The sequence below is a fragment of the Scyliorhinus canicula genome, chromosome 15 (assembly GCF_902713615.1).
Source record: "Scyliorhinus canicula chromosome 15, sScyCan1.1, whole genome shotgun sequence".
NCBI lineage: Eukaryota > Metazoa > Chordata > Chondrichthyes > Carcharhiniformes > Scyliorhinidae > Scyliorhinus > Scyliorhinus canicula.
In genome coordinates this window covers 122758004-122775249 of record NC_052160.1, presented here as the reverse complement: position 1 = coordinate 122775249, position 17246 = coordinate 122758004, and the positions used below count along the sequence as shown (strand labels likewise).

Below are 17246 nucleotides of genomic sequence, written 5' to 3'. Positions count from 1 at the left end.
ATGCCATGAAGGTAAAAGCAAATTACTGAGGATGCTGGAATCTGAAACTAGAACAGAGAATACTGGACAATCACAATCTGATTCTATTTCCAGTTCTCCATGGGCAGCACGGTAGCACAGTGGTTAGCACAGTTGCTTCACAGCTACAGGGTCCCAGGTTCGATTCCCGACTTGGGTCACTGTCTGTGCGGAGTCTGCACGCTTTCCCTGTATATGCATGAGTTTCCTCCAGGTGCTGCGGTTTCCTCCCACAGTCCAAAGATATGCAGGTGAGATGGATTGGCCATGATAAATTGCCTTTAGTGTCCAAAAGGGATGGGTGGGGTTACTGAGTTTCGGGGATAGGGTGGAGGTGTGGGCTTGGGTAGGGTGCTCTTTCCAAGGGCCTGTGGATACTCGATGGGCCGAATGGCCTCTTTCTGCCCTGTAGATTCAATAGCTTTGACAAAGAGTCATTCAGACTTGAAACATTAGCTCCCTTCTCTCTGATGTTGTCAGTTCTGTTTTTGACCATTTTGCCACTACCTCTCCTTTAACAATGCCAGGATCCCACTATACAACTGTAACTTGCTCTTATGAACAAGGCACCTGACAAGAGCTAGCTAGTGGGGCCTTTCTTTACTTATGAATGTCAGGTGTCAATGAATTTCCTCTGGGCCCCACAGATTTAGACATGCCCTACCCTGGATTTCTCCTCCCCAATTTTCAAACTACAAGACCACCACAAGGCACTGAAGAAAGTGAAGCTGTCACTTAGGTTGTATAAATGCAGAGCCTCTGAGCAATGTCATTTTACACCAACTCCTCAAATGACTTCAGCATTTAAATAAAGCATTTAAAAAATAGACCGTATGTCAGCTCCAGTACAGGTGTGTCAGAAATTAATCCACCTAGGACAGGCACCTTGACCGAAATCAATAGGGAGTTAAACTCTAGTTCCAGCTGGGGTTTCTTTCCCGCTTCAGTTTGTTTTAAAATCCAGCATTTAAAACTTGTGCCTTCCCCTCCCCAAAAAAATCATGTCGACAGAAAAATGGTTTAAAAACCTCAAAATACAGGTAATACGCAAGATTATTAAAAAAAATTAAAGTATGATATGCAGTTGGTTTGGCAGTTGCTAATAACTTGGAAATTTTCAGATTGCATAAGATGAAACGCAAGATTTTTAAACTTTCGTGCTGTTCAGAACCTTTTCAATAAGTTCCACAATGAATTTGGATAATTTAAGGCTTTCTTTCGAATAGTTGAGAAGATTTTGTTGTTTTCTGATGATGTCCTCTAGGTCATCAATGTTTCGACGTCCCAGTAATAGAATGCTTTTCAGGTCTGAAATTGGATCAACTGTTGGAAAAGTATTAAAATTGGAAAAGATTACTAACAATTTGAAAATGCTGACTTGTCACCTGGGCAGAACACATCATCTGCGACACAACAGTGAGTGAAAAATAGTGCAGGATCGACCACAGAGCTGTTGCAGCTTATTTTGTTTGATAATGAGTGTCGTTGAGACATGTTTCACACTGTTGTTGATGCACGGTGTTGTAATATGCCTTTAAGGGATAGCAGCTTTAAGGGAAGTGTGACATGTGGTTCAGCCTCAGTTTCACTTTGGCCCGGAGCAGAACACAACAACACAGCCCTGCTGCTCTGATGTCCTTGAATTTTCTGCCCCTGTACATCTGTTCATGTGTGCCTGCCCTGAATAAATGATGCTGCAACGTGCTCGCACAATGCCTCTGAGAAACTGGTGTCTTTATATCATTATAACACAAGGATGCCCCAAAACACCAGCAGCAGATACCCTGGATTTCCCAAGATCCAAACCCTGAATAGATGGGTACCAGCCAATATTATTGGCAGGTTGGATGGGTGTAAAATTATTAAGCATGCCTACCAGGAATTCAGTATGCACCTGCAGTAATTAGTGCAGATGTTCAGCTTTAGTGGAATAAAAATCCATGTGGTTGATGTACAAAATGTCATACTGGAGCATGCAGGGCCAAAGGATTTATGCTGATGGACACCTCAATCTAGAGGAGTCCTGCTTTGCAAAACAATGGAGTATTTGAACTTGTTGCTCTTTGTTGTTCAAGGCGCAATTCAGCTTGGGTTGTGCAAAAATGACACAGTCACCTGTTTCATGCAGCAATGCACTTCCGATTGACTGACACAGTGGGTGCCCTCACAGGCCTTTTGGAAAGAGCAGCCTTTGCATTCAGTATTCTGAAGAAGAATCAGATTGAACTCAAAACATTAACCCTGTTTCTCTCTCTCTCTCTCTCCACAGATGCTGTCAGGCTTGCTGAGTATTTCCAGCAATTTCTGTTTTTATTTCAGATCTCCAGCGCTTGAAGCGTTTTAGTTTTATTTTTCATTCACTTTAGCAAGAAGTATGCAAGTGTTAAGTTTAAGGTCCTTCCCCCATACATGTGCAACTCGCGAGCTACAGCCTCCAAATCAGTGTTCCTCGAAAGGCCCAATTTGAAAAAAATAATTCCTGGGCTGTGGATGTCGCTTGCTGGACCAGCATTTGTCGCCCATCCCTAATTTCCCTTGAACTGAGTAGTTTACCGGGCCATACAGCGGACATTTAAGAGTTAACCACATTGATGTGGGTCTGGAGTCCCATGTAGGTCAGGCCAGCGAAGGATGGCAGATTTCCTTCCCTAAAGGGCATTAGTGAACCAGATGAGTTTTTACAACAATCGACAATGGTTTCATGGCCACCATTCGACTTTTTATTCCAGATTTATATTCATCTGCTGTGGTGGGATTTGAACCCGGTTCCCCAGAGCATTACCCTGGGTCTCTGGATTACCAGTCCAGTGACAGTGCACCACTGCCTCCCCATATCTATCCGATTGCAGTAACAACAGGCCTGTGTATCCCTGCTGCAATCCGGCTGTACTTTCTTGCCATCTCAAATATTCCCCTGATCCTTCTATAATTGGTCTATTTTCTGTCGGACTCCCAGTGAGATATCTATTATATTAGGGAAATATTAAGAACAGAAATGTCGACTTCTGGTGACGACGATGTGTCGAGCAGTCGCACGCTAGATGGCTCTCCCCCCGTGGACCCAGAAAATAACCACTTTTCAATGATAACGCGCCAAAAAAAGACGCAGCAACTCATTCCCCAACCTCAGTAAGTCAGAGGAAGGAAGAAAGGAAGAGTGAATATAGGGAAAAATGCCCTGAAAAAGCTAAACTAGAGGCAGAGCAGAGGCTAGGAGTGGAAGGGGCCAGGAATGGCCACACTCAGATGAGCCAAGCATCGCACGAGGCAGCGGAACGCAAGTTTCGCTGAAGTAAAAGGAGTAAGGCAGACACGAACAAGCTTCCCCTGCGCTAGGGGGGAGCTGGAAGGCATCCTTCACTGAGGCACTGACGGAGCACCAACAGGAGATAAAGGCGGAAGTTCGGGCTCGGATCAGGGTTCACCTCCTGTACAACGCTCCCATAGCGTGCGTGCGGACAAACAACATCAACTCCCAGTACTTCCAGCTGCACCACGCAAGGAGGCCCGCTGTCCCCACTGCTGTTCACTCTAAAGATTGAACCACTCGCGATCACTCTCAGAACAGCAAAAAACTGGAGGGGAATCCAAAGGGGTGACAGAGAGCACAGAGTCTTGCTCCATGCGGATGACCTGCTCTTCTACATCTCGGACCCACAAAGCAGCATGGAAGGAATCATCGCGCTCCTGAAAGAGTTTGGTGCCTTTTTGGGCTACAACTCAATATGAGCAAAAGCGAGATCTTCCCGGTGAACCCGCATGGGGGAGGGGCAGTGCTGGCGGGATTATCATTTAGACAAGCCTGACACAAATTCCGCTATCTGAGTATTCAAGTCGCTCACGACTGGGCGGAGGTTCACAAGTGGAACCTGACCAGTCTGACAGAGGAAGTCAAAAAGGACCTGCAAAGATGGAGCACACTCGCACTCTCCCTGGCAAGGAGAGTGCAGATGATCAAAACGAACGTGCTGCCCAGGTATCTCTTCCTACTTAGATCTATCCCAATCTATATCCCCAAGGCCTTTTTCAACTCACTGGACAAATTAATCATGACGTTTGTATTGGGGGGGGGGGGGGGGGGGGGGGAAGAATGCTAGGATCCCACAAAAGGTTCTACAGAAAACAAAACAAAGTCCAGGGGAAGGCTAGCCCTCCCAAACTGGGCAGTGACAGCAGAAAGAGTAATGGGATGGATTAAGGAGCCAGAACCGATTTGGTGCACGCAGAGCAGGATACCTGCAAGGGGACTTCGCTCCGAGTCCTCGCCACTGCGGCACTCCCATTCCAACCCAAAAAACACTCCAGCAGCCCAGTGGTGGTAGCTACCCTCCAGACCTGGGACCAATTATGGCAGCAAAGCCCCAATCTGCAACAACCATATGTTTGTGCCAGCGCTCAGTGACGCAACCTTTAAAAGATGGAGGCAGGACGGGGGGACACTGACAGTCAGGGACCTATACACTGACGGCAGGGTCACAACCGGATGAACTGGCGGAGAGATTCCAGCTAGCTAAGGGCAATGAACTCAGACATCTGCAGCTTAAAAACTTCCTATGGAAGGAGACAAGGATGTACCCGCGATCACTGTGATGGACACTACTAGAGGAGTTACTGGATGGAAATGTTTTAGGTAGAGAAAACTGTAGCAACATGTACGAATGACTGACAGAGAGTGCTGACACAGTACTGAACGCGACGAGGAAGAAATGGGAGGAAGACCTGGAGCTCGAGATTGGGTGGGGAATCTGGAAAGAAGCCCTACATAGGGTCAACTCCACCTCCACATGTGCAAGACTCAACCTGACGCAACTAAAGGTGGTGCATAGAGTCCACTTAACAAGAATCCGAATGAGTAAGTTCTTCCCCGAGGTGGAGGATAGACGTGAACTGTGCCAAGGAGGCCCAGCCAACCACACCCACATGTTCTGGTCTTGCCCCAGACTTGCAGGGTACTGGACAGCCTTCTTCAAGGCAATGTCCAAATTGGTGGGGATGAGGGTGGAACCATGCCCGAAAGTGGCGGTCTTCAGGGTTTCAGACCAGCCAGATCTATTCCTGGGGAGGAGGGCGGATGTGCTTGCCTTTGCCGCCCTGATCGCCCGCCGTAGAATCCTGTTCAGCTGGCGGTCAGCAGCACCACCCAAAGCTGCAGACTGGCTGTCCGACCTATCGGAATTTATCCAAATGGAGAAAATCAAATTCGCCACCCAGGGGTTGGAAGATGAGCAATTTACCCAACTGTTCCAGGGCCTGTTTGTGGCCAACGAACAAACAGATAAATAATCAAGTAGCCAAGAGCCAGGGAAAGTAGCCAAGATGTGAGAAAACAGAAGGAGGGGGGGAGGACCGGGGGAGGGGGGGGGGGGGGAGCAGTGCAAGAGGGGGTAGCCAAACACAGCAGAAAAGAATGGGGAGCCGCAGAGAGGGGCGGGGAGGGGGGCAGGGAAGGGGTGAAGAAGGAAGGACAGGGGCAAAGAATAATAGAGGGGAGCCAGAGGGAGGGAAAGACGAGGGAACACAAACTGGAAGGAGAACACGGGAAATGACCACAACGAACACAGCAGGGCAACAGAGAGTAAGAAAGTAGAGGGGAAAGCAATGACAGATGGCTGAGGCGGAGGCAAATACACAACAACAACAACTGCGAAAACCGACCGGGAGAAGCAAGCAACATCAGGGACGCTGCCCAGGTGCCCCGCTCACCCAGTTTTGTTTTGCTTTGCTTGTGCTGTACATATTTTCTTTTTTGAAAAAAAAGACAGAAAAGGGGGGAAAAACACCCCCCCCCCCTCTTCCCCAATGACATATACAACGTAATTCTATCTCCGTTGCTTCTATATATCTATATACTTCCGCAGTTTTTATTTTCTCACTCCTTTTTTTGATGTAGTGCTTTTGTTTTTATTATCTCTTTTTGGTTTCTCTTTGTGTACACATCTAAATATACCATGTATAAAAAAAACCTAAAAATATTTTTAAAAAAGGAACAGAAATCTCCGTCTCCTGGGTGACCGTTTGCCCTATTGCACCAATAAACCGTTCCAATTTGTTCCCTTAACTGCCAGGAGTCAATTTCTCCGCCACATTGCAAGTTGGTGATAGCCTTTTTGAGCATCATTGGATTTAATAAGAATAAAAATAATATTATTATTATGTCACAAAGCAGCTATTAGAGCTTGGTTTGTTCCTGAAGGCTTTTGTTTATCTGACCCTCTTGTTCCATTTGATGAGGATAGATCTATTTACATACTAGTCTGTGATGCAGCCAGATATGGTGCTTCTGTAAAAATTGGTAAGAGTCAATGTGGACATGCCAAATTTCCTTAGTTTCCTGAGGAAGTACAGGCGCTGTTATGTTTTCTTGGTCGTAGTGTCGACGTGGGTGGACCAAGACAGATTGTTAATGCCGTGCAAACATCGGAATTTGAAGCTGTCAACCATCTCCACCTTGGCACCATTGATGTAGACAGGGGTGTGTATGATACTTTGCTTCCTGAAGGAAATGACGGCTCTTTAGTTTTGCTGATGTTGAGGGAGAGATTATTGTCTTTACACTGCTCCACTACATTCTCTATCTCCCTCCTGTACTCTGACTCATAGTTGTTCGAGACCTGAACCTCTACGGTTGTATCATCAGCAAACCTGCAGATGGAGTTGCAGCCAGATTTCTCTGTACAGTCCTGTGTGTAAAGAGAGTATAGTAGGGGGCTGAGCCTTGCAGGGCCCCAGTATTGAGCACTATTGTAGAGGAGGTGTTGTTGTTTATCCTTACTGATTGTGGTCTATGAGTCAGGAAGTTGAGGATCCAATTGCAGAGGTAGGAGCCAAATCCTAGGTTTTGGAGTTTTGATATGAGCTTGGGTGGGATTGTGGTGTTGAAGGCGGAGTTGTAGTCGATGAATAGGAGTCTGAAGTAGGAGTCCTTGTTGTCGAAATGCTCCAGGGAGATGGTGTCTGCTGGGGACCGGTTGTGGCAGTATGCGAATTGCAGTGGATCTAGGCATTCTGGGAGTATGGAGTTGATGTCCCTCATGACTAACCTCTTGAAGCACTTCATAACGATCGATGTCAAGGCCACCAGACGGTAGTCGTTGAGGCGCGTTGCCTGATTATTCGATGGCACCTATGATGGTGGTTTCTTGAAGTAGGTGGGACTTCAGAACAGAGTAGGGAAACATTGAAGATGTCTGTGAACACACCCGTTGGTTGGTCCACGCAGGATCTGAGTGCATGGCCAGGGACTCCATCAAGACCCGTCGCTTTCCAAGAGTTCACTTTCAAGAAGGCCGATCTGACTTCAGAAGCTGTGACGGTGGGTATAGGTGTGTCCGAGGCTGCTGGGGTATTTGACAGTGGTTTGATGCTTTCCTGCTGAACCGAGCATAGAATGCATTGAGTTCATCGGGGTGAGGTGCGCTGCTGCCAGAGATTCTATGCAGCTGTGCTTTGTAGCCCATTATGATGTTTAAGCCTCGCCACAACCGATGAGTCCGTGACGTTTGTCTGTGACTCTAGCTTAGTCTGATATTGTCTCTTGGCATCCCTGATGGCTTTGCAGAGGTCGTACCTGGATTTCCTGTATAGGTCAGGGTCGCCTGCCTTGAATGCCTCAGATCTGGCCTTCAGTAGGGAGTCAATCTCCCGATTAAACCGTGGTTTCCGGTTGGGGACCATAAGCACTATCTTCTTTGGCACACAATCTCCTGCACACTTTCTGATGAAGACCGTAACGGTGGTAGTATACTTGTTTAGGTTGGCCGCTGAGTTCTTGACAATGGACCAGTCCACTGACTCCAAGCAGTCGCGTAGGAGATCATCTGTTGCCTTGGCAAACATTGTTCGGCCTTACTAACCGGATTTTCCCCTTAAGTTTCTGCTTGTATACCTGGAGAAGGAGCACCGTGTTATGGTCCGATTTTCCGAAGTGCGGTCTGGGGATGGATGTTTATGTAGCAGTGGTTGAGGATGTTAGTGCTGAGTATATAGCCCAATCCAACGTGCATGCCTGTCCCTGGATCTGAGGTCGGAGCACTGCCTTGTCCCAACTGTGCCAGCAAAGTGGATCCCCAGGGATTTCTGAACTATAGGGTGGAAGCTCACTGTAATATTTCAGGAGGAGGGTTGGGAAAATTTTTGCTGTCCTAAATATAGGAATAGCAGTGGACTATCCCAATTCTCCTTGCGGAAATCCCCCAACAGATAGCTCGCCTTCCAGTTTCCTGATCGATTAGGGAAGGCGGGAGGCGGGACTTGACTGTTTTCAGTGCAAGCATTTCTGGTAAATGGGACCACTACATGTTGCAGAGCAGCTCCACAGCACTTGGAGTTTTGAGAATGCAGAACGTACAGCAACACTGAGGGGGCCTGTGAAGTGTTCCTGCAGGTTCAGCTGAGGGAGCTCAGACGCTCCAATGAGGTGATCTCTCCCCAGGATGGGTGGAAGAAGTTTGCCTCGCCATACAAGCAGGCATGGATGGAAGTGGCTCAGAAAGTCAGCAGCAGGAATGTGCTCCGTCTATCCTGGAGACAGTGCACCTCGGGCTTCCAGGACAATTGGGAGGGGCAGGAAAAGTGAGTGACATAACGGAGAGGTGCGAAACCCCATTCCGGTCTTCCCAGCATTCTCCTACACAGCACGCCTCAGAATAGGACAGTTTCAGCCCCACTCATTCCTCTCTCTGCAGGTCTACCCCGGCTGAGAAATCAACGGAGTTATGGGACAGAGCTTAGAAAATCCAAATTGTATTATGAAGTTCACCTGACCTACAACCTTTATTTATTTATTTTTAAAAAATCTTTTTATTGGCATTTTCAACATTATGTACATTGACATTCGTGTTTATTTATTGTACAGTGTATCTTACTTTACTTTATTTGCAGATTGCTGCCGTCTAGTTCGGTGTGTTCTCCTCTCCCCCCCTGCACCACCCCCCAGCCTCCAGCCCAGCTTTCCCTAACCCCTCCCCGTCTCCCCCCCCCTTGCCATCCTCCCTGGCCGATCCGCGGATTGCTCCCCCTTTTCCTTGCTCCCCCCACCTTCTCTTCTCCCTTTGTCGCCTTCAGCCATTTTTTTTGTGGATGAGTGCGGGGGAGGGGAGGGGGGTACCCCCCTCCCCTCGTGTTGTCTCTTTTTGCCCGTCCCAGACTCTCTGCTCCCTTTACTCCCCCTCCCCCCTGGGTTGTTCGTCCCTGACATTCCTTCTTGTCTTTTGTTTCTGTTTTCCTCTCTAAACCTTCCAGTTCCCCCTCTACTGGCTGTTGTTGGCCTCAAACAGGTTTTGGAACAGATCGACAAATTGCCCCCATGCAGTAAAGAAGCCTTCCTCCGACCCTCGGATGGCGTATTTTATCTTCAGATGGAGAAATTCCGAAAGGTCAGAGAGCCAGTCTGCAGCTTTGGGTGGTGATGCCGATTGCCAGCCGAGCAGGATTCCCCATGTGTAGCTCTGGCTGCTCTGATACCCCTGAGGCACTCTCAATTACGACGCGAAAGTTAGGTCAGTAATCAAAGGCTTTAATAAGCAGTGAACAATGGCAGCATCCAAGAGAAGTGTGCTCGCAAAATGGAGTCTCATCTTAAATACTGTTTCCCAGGGGGCGTAGCCAGAGGCGGAGTCCCCCAAGGTTCCAAGCCTCTTAAAGGGGCAAGGTATTCCGATCATCACAACCCCGAAGATTGCCACATTTGGGCATGGCTTCACCCTCACCCCCACATCTTGGACATTGCCTTGGAGAAGGCTATCCAGAACCAGGCAAGTTTGGGACAAGCCCAGAACTTGTGGCTGTGGTTGGCCGGGCCCTCTGGCACCGTTCACATTTATCCTCCACCTCCGGGAAGAACCTGCTCATTCAGGTTCTGGTCAGGTGCGCTCTGTCGATCACTTTGAGCTGCATGAGGCTGAGCCTTGCGTAGGAGGAGGTGGAGTTTGCCCTGCTCAGTGCTACGCTCCAGAATCCCCAGCCTACATCTGCCCCCAGTTTGTTCTCCCTTTTCCGTCTGGTCTCGTCCAGTGGTGTTCGGGCTCTGACCAGTAGCTGTCTGTATATTTTCCCACAGAGTCCCGTCTCCTTACTGTCCGTGGTCATCAGGTCCTCTAATAGTGTGGTCTCCGGAGTCCTGGGATATTCCATTGTCTCTTTGTGGAGGAAATGTTTATTTATAAGTGTCTCATTTCCTGTCGGCAACTCCCATTCCTCCGTCAGATCGTTCAGTGCCGCTAGCCTGTGCCCTGCGAAGAAGTCCCTAAGTGTCAGCATTCCCCCATCCTGTCTCCATTTTTTAAACGTTGTGTCTAGCATGGCTGGCTGCAACCTGTGGTTGCCGCAGATGGGGTAATGGGGGACATCCCGTGATCGTCTGCACTCTCCCCGCAGGGAGAGTAGGAGTGAGCCCCACCTCTGTAGGTCCTTTTTTACTTCCTCCACCAGGCTGGTCAGGTTCCACTTGTGAATCTGTGTGGAGTGTTGGCTATCTGGATCCCCAGGTATCGGAATCTATACTGGGTTATTTTGAACGCGAGTCCCTCCAGCTCTGTCCCTCCCCTGTTTGGGTTCACTGGGAATGCCTCACTTTTGCCCAGCTTGAGTTTGTAACCTGAGAAGGTTCTGAACTCTTTTAGGATCCGCATGATTGCCTTCAGTCCCTCCTGTGGCTTTGAGACGGAAAGGAGCAGGTCATCTGCATAGAACGAAACTCCGTCCCCTCTTTCGATGCCATTCCAGTTTTTCGCACCCTGTAGGGCTATTGCCAGGGGTTCTATTGCTAATGCAAACAGGAGCAGGGAGAGTGGGCATTCTTGCCTTGTGCCTCTTTGTAGCTGGAAGTATTCAGAGCTGGTGGTGTTAGTTTGAACTCTTGCCTTGAGAGTGTTGTAGAGGAGTCTCACCCAGGCGGTGAATCCTGCTCCTAGCCCAAACCGTTTCAGTACCTCGAGGAGGTACTTTCATTTGACTCTGTAGAAGTCCAACGCAAACCCATCAGGTTCCGGCGCCGTCCCCTCAGATCACAGCCTTCAGTGCCTCCCAGAATGTGTTCCGGTTCCCTGTTCCAGTTGTTAGTCACGTAGTTGCCTATGGCCTGCGATGTTTTTTGGCAGAAGGCCTTGTCGGCCAGCATATCCATGTCCAGCTTCCATGTGGGGCGCTGGGCACGGCCAGTTCCTTAGCCATGTCTGTCTTTTTCCCCTTTCTGGGGTTTGATTGGTCAGTCAGCGGGTCCTGTACACAGTTAAAGTCGCCCCCCCCCCCCCCCCCATAATCAGTTGATGCGTGTCAATGTCAGGGATTTCTGCCATGGTCTTTTTTATGAAGTCTGTGTCGTCCCAGTTGGGAGCGTACACATTTCCCAGTACTACCGGTGGCCCCTCCTCCAGGACAACGCTGACCATGACGTACCATCTTCCTGGGTCCGTAACCGTCTTAGTCTCAGTAAATCTCGTCTTCTTGCTGATCAGTATGGCCTTTCCCTTGCCCTCGTCCCGTAGCATGAATGGCACGTCTGTCCCACCCAGCCCTTCCTGACCAGTAACCTGTCCATTTCCCTCAGGTGTGTCTCCTGCAGTTAGACTGTATCCGCCTTCAGGCTTCTCAGGTGGGCAAAGACTCTGGATCTTTTCACTGGGAGATTAAGTCCCCTTACGTTCCAGGTGACTAACCTAGTGGGGGGTTTCTGACCGCACCCCCACCACCCCGGTCCTATGGGATCAACCGTACTTACCTGTTGGATGCATCCCTGCACTCCGGGGTTTCCCTTTGTTAGGGGGCTGTCCAAAATGGCCGCGGTTGCCTCTCTCCCCATGAGGTCGGGCCCCTGTGCTCCGGAATTTCTCTTTGTCCAGGGAGCACCTAACATGGCTGCCAACTGTGTGTACGCCACGTGGGTGTGCCCCTGCACTCCGGGGTCTCCTTTGTTTAGGGACGCTCCAAAGTGGCTGCTTGTGGCACCATCTTGATTCCTCGGCCTGCTCCATGCCTGCTGGGGCCTGTGTCTGTCTCACTGCCACCCTTTCCTATCCTTCTGCCCTTTTTTTGTTCCGTGAGCTCCCCCCCATTCCCCCCTTCCCCTTCCTGTCCCCCCTCCCTTTCCTCCCCCTGTATTCACCCCAATTTCTGCCCTGCCACCCCCCCCCCCCCCCCCCCCCCTTGGCCAAACGCTCCCTCTCCCTTGAAAGGTGCGCCGTGGCCCTTTTATTTTTTTCTTCCCATGCCAGCCCTCCCTGCTAGTATGGTGGCTCCTCACCCTAGGCTGGTCTCGCCCTGTCTCTGTTCTGTCTGCTCATCTCCGTTCCCTTCCTCGCCCCTCTCACCTGACTCCCCCTATCCTCGCTTCCCTCTCAGCGTCCTCTTCCTTTAGTTCGGGAATGAGGCAGCACTGCCCCACTCAAACACAGAGTCCATACAACATATCTTGGACCTGTTTCGTCTGCCACTTTCCATCTTTTTCCACACTGCCCTCACCATTGCTGTGTCTGTTACTTCTCTATATTGTTGGTTTTGACGAACTCCTCAGCCTCCGCCGGGGTGTTGAAGTAATGTTCTTTTCCTTTATCGGTTACCCAGAGTCTGGCCAGGAACAACATGCCAAATCTCTTGTAGAGCGTCGATTTTGCCTTATTGAATTCGGACCTTTTTATCGTGAGGTCAGCCCCAATGTTCTGATAGACCCTTATTCTGTGTCCTTTTCACGAGCACGACTTTATCTGACGGGCCCACCTCAGCATCTTTTCTTGGTCCTGGTAGCGGCAGCTTCGCAATGATTGCTCTCGGCTGCTCCGCAGTCTTGAACGGACAGACCCGTGTACCCTGTCGCATTCTGGGGGGTTTGGGAAGCTGTTCCTCCCTACCAGGTTGCCCAGCATGTGGGCGATGTAGGCTGTTGGGACCCGTCCCTCCACCCCCTCTGGCAGACCCACAATATGGACGTTCTGTTGGCTGGACCTGTTTTACCTGGTCGTCTTCCTTTCCCCTCAGGTTCCCTTGGGCTGCCACCAACCTCTTCACCTCGGTCTCCAGAGCCACACTCCTATCACTCTGGTTGGTTGCCGCCCTTTCCAGGTCCAGGATCGTCCTTTCCTGGACTTCCACCTTCTTTCCCAGGCCATCTATTATGCGCTGGAGGGCGGTCATCGCTTCCGTCACCACCTGATTCACCACCTCTTTCATCACCACCTGAAGTTCCATTTTGACCGCCTCCCACACGGCAGCCAGTTCTTGTTTTAGGAATGCTTGCCAACCCTCTCCTGGTGTAGAGGGGAGGCGTCGATGCCTGTTAATGCTCCTCTGTTCGGGTCGCCGGTCGCCCCCTCTCTTATTTCACCCGGGCCTCCGACTTGCCTCGTGCACCCGCCGGTCCATCTACTCTTTGCTCCTGCCCCTTGCCGCTGCTTCTGCCTTCTCGCCGGCCCCTTGAACTACCATTTGCCGGCATCTTCCCTTCTGCTTCTGCTTCCTCGCTATTAGTGTCGTTTGGGTTTTTCGCAGTTTTGGGTGGCTTTTTGAGCCATGAATCCGGGAAAATTTGCTATTCTGGGTCCGATTGGGAGAATAGCCACCTGATGTGCGTTCGTTCAGCACATCACCACCACCGGAAGTCAACCTACAACCTTTATGTTGAAATTGGCTAAGATGAGCACAAGAGCCTTCCCTTCAGGTGTGATTTGTCAGTCTTCCTAGACACTTTAATCAAAACAAACTTTATTCTAAGAACTTAGTTAACATATATATATAAGCACACAGCAATAATTTTATCAATTACAAACATAAAGGCACTACACAGCTACAGTAATCTATGTATAAAACTTAATGAATTCCCCCTTAGCTGTTCCAATTCAAAAACAAAATCCAATAAACCAAAAACCCCTTTTCAAGAGCGTGGCCCAGAACTCTGCAGTCTCACATGAGTGAGACAGTCTTTCCCAGAGATTCTGATCCTGTCTCACCAGCAGATTTAACTCCTTCCGGAAAGTAAACTATATCTTTTCAGTTACCAAAGCATGTAACTATAATCATTGGTTTTTTTTCATGGAAAAACTCTTTAAAATGAAACCATAGAAAGACAGGAAATAAACACATTTTTCACCCTCTGAGTCCACAGCAGTCAGACAGAAAATGAAACTGAAAAACCTCACAGCCTTAGCTCAGCTCCACCCACAAAATGACATCACTGAAGCCATGTGATAAGACAAAACCTTTCTTAAAGAGACACTCCCACGACAACGGGTTTTACCCCACATCTCAGAGTTACCCTTCAGTAACAGTCCTCTTTACTTGTCTGCACATACACCATCGTGACCACACACCGCCTCTGCTTTCTTCCCTTCAGGAGGTGACAATCTGCACTTTAGTGAGAGGCAGATGAAAATGTTTGGGAAGAGTGATGCAGGGTTGAGATTGTGCCTCAGCGGTGCCTTATTGGCCATTGGCAATAAGTTCCACTTGTAGGTGATGTGGCATGAAGATGTGAATGAAGGTTCAAGTGACCATGACAGCTGGAGCGTCTTGAGGAGCTGACACTCACAGGTCAGAATAGTTGATCCTCTGCCTTTGACCCTGTGTTGGGAATGATTCCTGTTTTCGAATGAATCTCAGTGGTCATGCCCTCTTCCCTATGGAGGGATTGTAACTGAGGAGAAGGAGGTTGGAGCATATTCCTGTGCCTTAGACCCTCACATTAGACCCTGGCAGGGAGGCAATGGGGCAGATGCACAAACTGCTAACATGCCATTCTGGAGGCTGGTTATTGGGATGTCCACCTGGAGGAGGGCGAGGTGCTGGTTGGGTGAAATATCTTACAGACACTTGGCAATTGCCTGTCACACTGCGATTTACTCCGAGACAGAGGGTGTGCTTTTCACAGCAGCCTCACAGCTTGTCAGTATCACTGAGGATTTCCCTCCCACTGTGCTCTCCTCTTTTCTAACCACTTGGAGGAGGTAGAGAGTGAGACATCTCAAGCTGTTGAAAAGATGGAATCCATTTGCAAATTCCGTCTGAATTGCCTTCTTAACAACATTAATTCCCTTCCGACCTGATCTGCAGGTTCACTCTTAACCCATCCCGGAGAAAGAAGGTTGGGATACTGATTCCACAACATTGTTGAATCCATCCCTGAACACTTCCTCCACCAGCCTGTGAAAAGGCCCCTCACATATAAAACCGCTATTAAAATTTTTTTTTATTATGTCATTACGTTATGAGGTTTCCATGTGGTTTCTTACCTCTTTGGCAAGTGGGTATAGGTGGTACAAATCTTCCATGTTCGTTGCATACAATTTCATTTTCACCCAACAGTCTGAACCCCTTATCGCATTTGAATGTTGCCGTTGCTCCATATTGGTAAACACCCTTACGTGATGTTACTATGCCATTCGGAATCGTCCAGAGTGAATGACATGTGACTGCAAGAGAGGAACGTATTAGGCTTCATGGGGTAACCAGTTATTGTCGATAATTATATTGTTACATTGGGACAGAAAATTATTTCTGTTCATTATTTTCTGAGTTGATGTGATTTGCTTTAGAAGAATCTGCATCGTCATCAAATTGAATGAATTCACCCTGGTTTTAAGTTGCATCCTCTTTTTCCCCCTCACTCTGTCAGTATGCCTATTCTACAGTGATCTGGATTCATGATTTAATGGATTGGCTTTAACACCTGACATAACATCCCTCCACCTACTTTAATGCCAAGATGTGCCTGTGACTAATGCATAACTTTGTATTCTCCTACTGCTCTCGGTATTCCTTAAGCTGCTGCATTCTATAAGTGGCGGTTCTCCCTTTGGCATGTGAGGAACCCTCCCGGTGAAGTCTGGCTGCCACATGTGGGACTGGAGGGGGTACTCTGTCACACAGAAGGGCCGGCCCACAGAGACAATTCCTGTGCTTACCAAGTGTCTGAACCCTGAGGCCAAAGACCCTGGCAAACCTGATCGCACTCACCTTGGTCTGATGTCAGGGTCCCGGACTGGTTGCTGTTGCTGCACTGGCCACTATTGGTGCTCCAATTGGCTCGCACCAATGAGCACGCTAAAAACCGGTACTCCCATATCAGGGCGGCAGAAACGGCACGGCAAAACCCCCACGATGCGGAACGGGTGCAGGCCATCAAACAAATGCAAGGCCTGAGTCTTGATGAGAGTGGCCATTTTGCACGCTTTTCCCGGGCTCCAGCATATGCGCGCCATGACCGAGGGGATGGCGAGACCGACGACCAGCCCGCGCAAGTGCGCATGTCTTCGACCGCACTGCGCATGCGCGTTGGCGCACGGAACGTCCTGACGTTGGCGTTTTGACGTGTCCGAATTGTGGCTCCGCTCATTTAAAGTGGCAATGTCCGTCAAAATCACAACGCTGTCTCCAGTGTGGCAAGCTATGCCACTACGCAGCCCTTTGCAGATCTGCTCCACTGCCCAGCACACAGCGATCCCAGCTACAGCGCAGGAGCGTCCGATCCGTACAGCAGCCCGTGACAGACTCCGACCCCGACAGTCTACCAGATCCCAAAGCTGAGTGCCTCAAATCCCCATTCCGGGTGAGCATCATCACGAAGCATGCGCTGCCTTTATCAACGATGGTGAAACAACTCCCAATAATGTGCACTGATCTGGACGATGGTTAACAAGGCCCGCATACGTTTTAAGCTGGACACCGGCTCTTCAGCAAACCTCATTTCAAAGTCGGACCTCGACACCATCCGCGTCAGACCAAACATTCTTCCACCGGCCTGTCAGCTCCTCGACTACAATGGCAATGCCATTGCTGCCAGTGGCTCATGCCAGTTTGCGGTGTCCAATAGGTCATTAAAAGCAACGCTGTGATTTGAAATCGCAGGAACCAACAGAGCTTCCCTGCTCGGTGCTCGGGCCTGCAAACTTCTGAACCTAGTGCAGCGGGTTCACACCATGTCGTCCACACAGGCAACAGCCTCACCAGATGATAACTTCCAGGCTCAACTCGATGACATCATATCACAATACCATAGCGTGTTGGAAGGCATGGGCACACTCCCATATGATACAAAATCCGATTGAAGCCAAATGCCACCCCTGTGGTTCACGCACCGCGTTGGCTGCCGGCACCCCTCATGCCGCCTCAAGCAGCAGCTGCAAGAGCTCCAGGACCAGGGCGTCATTTAGAAGGTCACGGAACCCACGGACAGGGTTAGCTCCATGGTTTGCGTCAAAAAGCCGTCTGGGGAACTTCGAATCTGTATCGACCCCAAAGATTTG

The 17246-nt window shown here is 49.4% G+C and overlaps 1 long non-coding RNA gene across 1 annotated transcript in view; it reads right to left on the bottom strand.

The window, feature by feature from the left end:
* Window positions 1-987: 987 nt before the first annotated feature.
* LOC119979048 overlaps window positions 988-17246 on the bottom strand; it is a 28963-nt gene continuing 12704 nt past the window's right edge. Inside the window, exons 2-3 of the long non-coding RNA XR_005463627.1 lie at window positions 15234-15413; window positions 988-1341 (exon numbers count right to left, since the gene is read on the bottom strand). This is a non-coding gene — a long non-coding RNA (uncharacterized LOC119979048). The remainder of the gene's footprint in view (window positions 1342-15233; window positions 15414-17246) is intronic.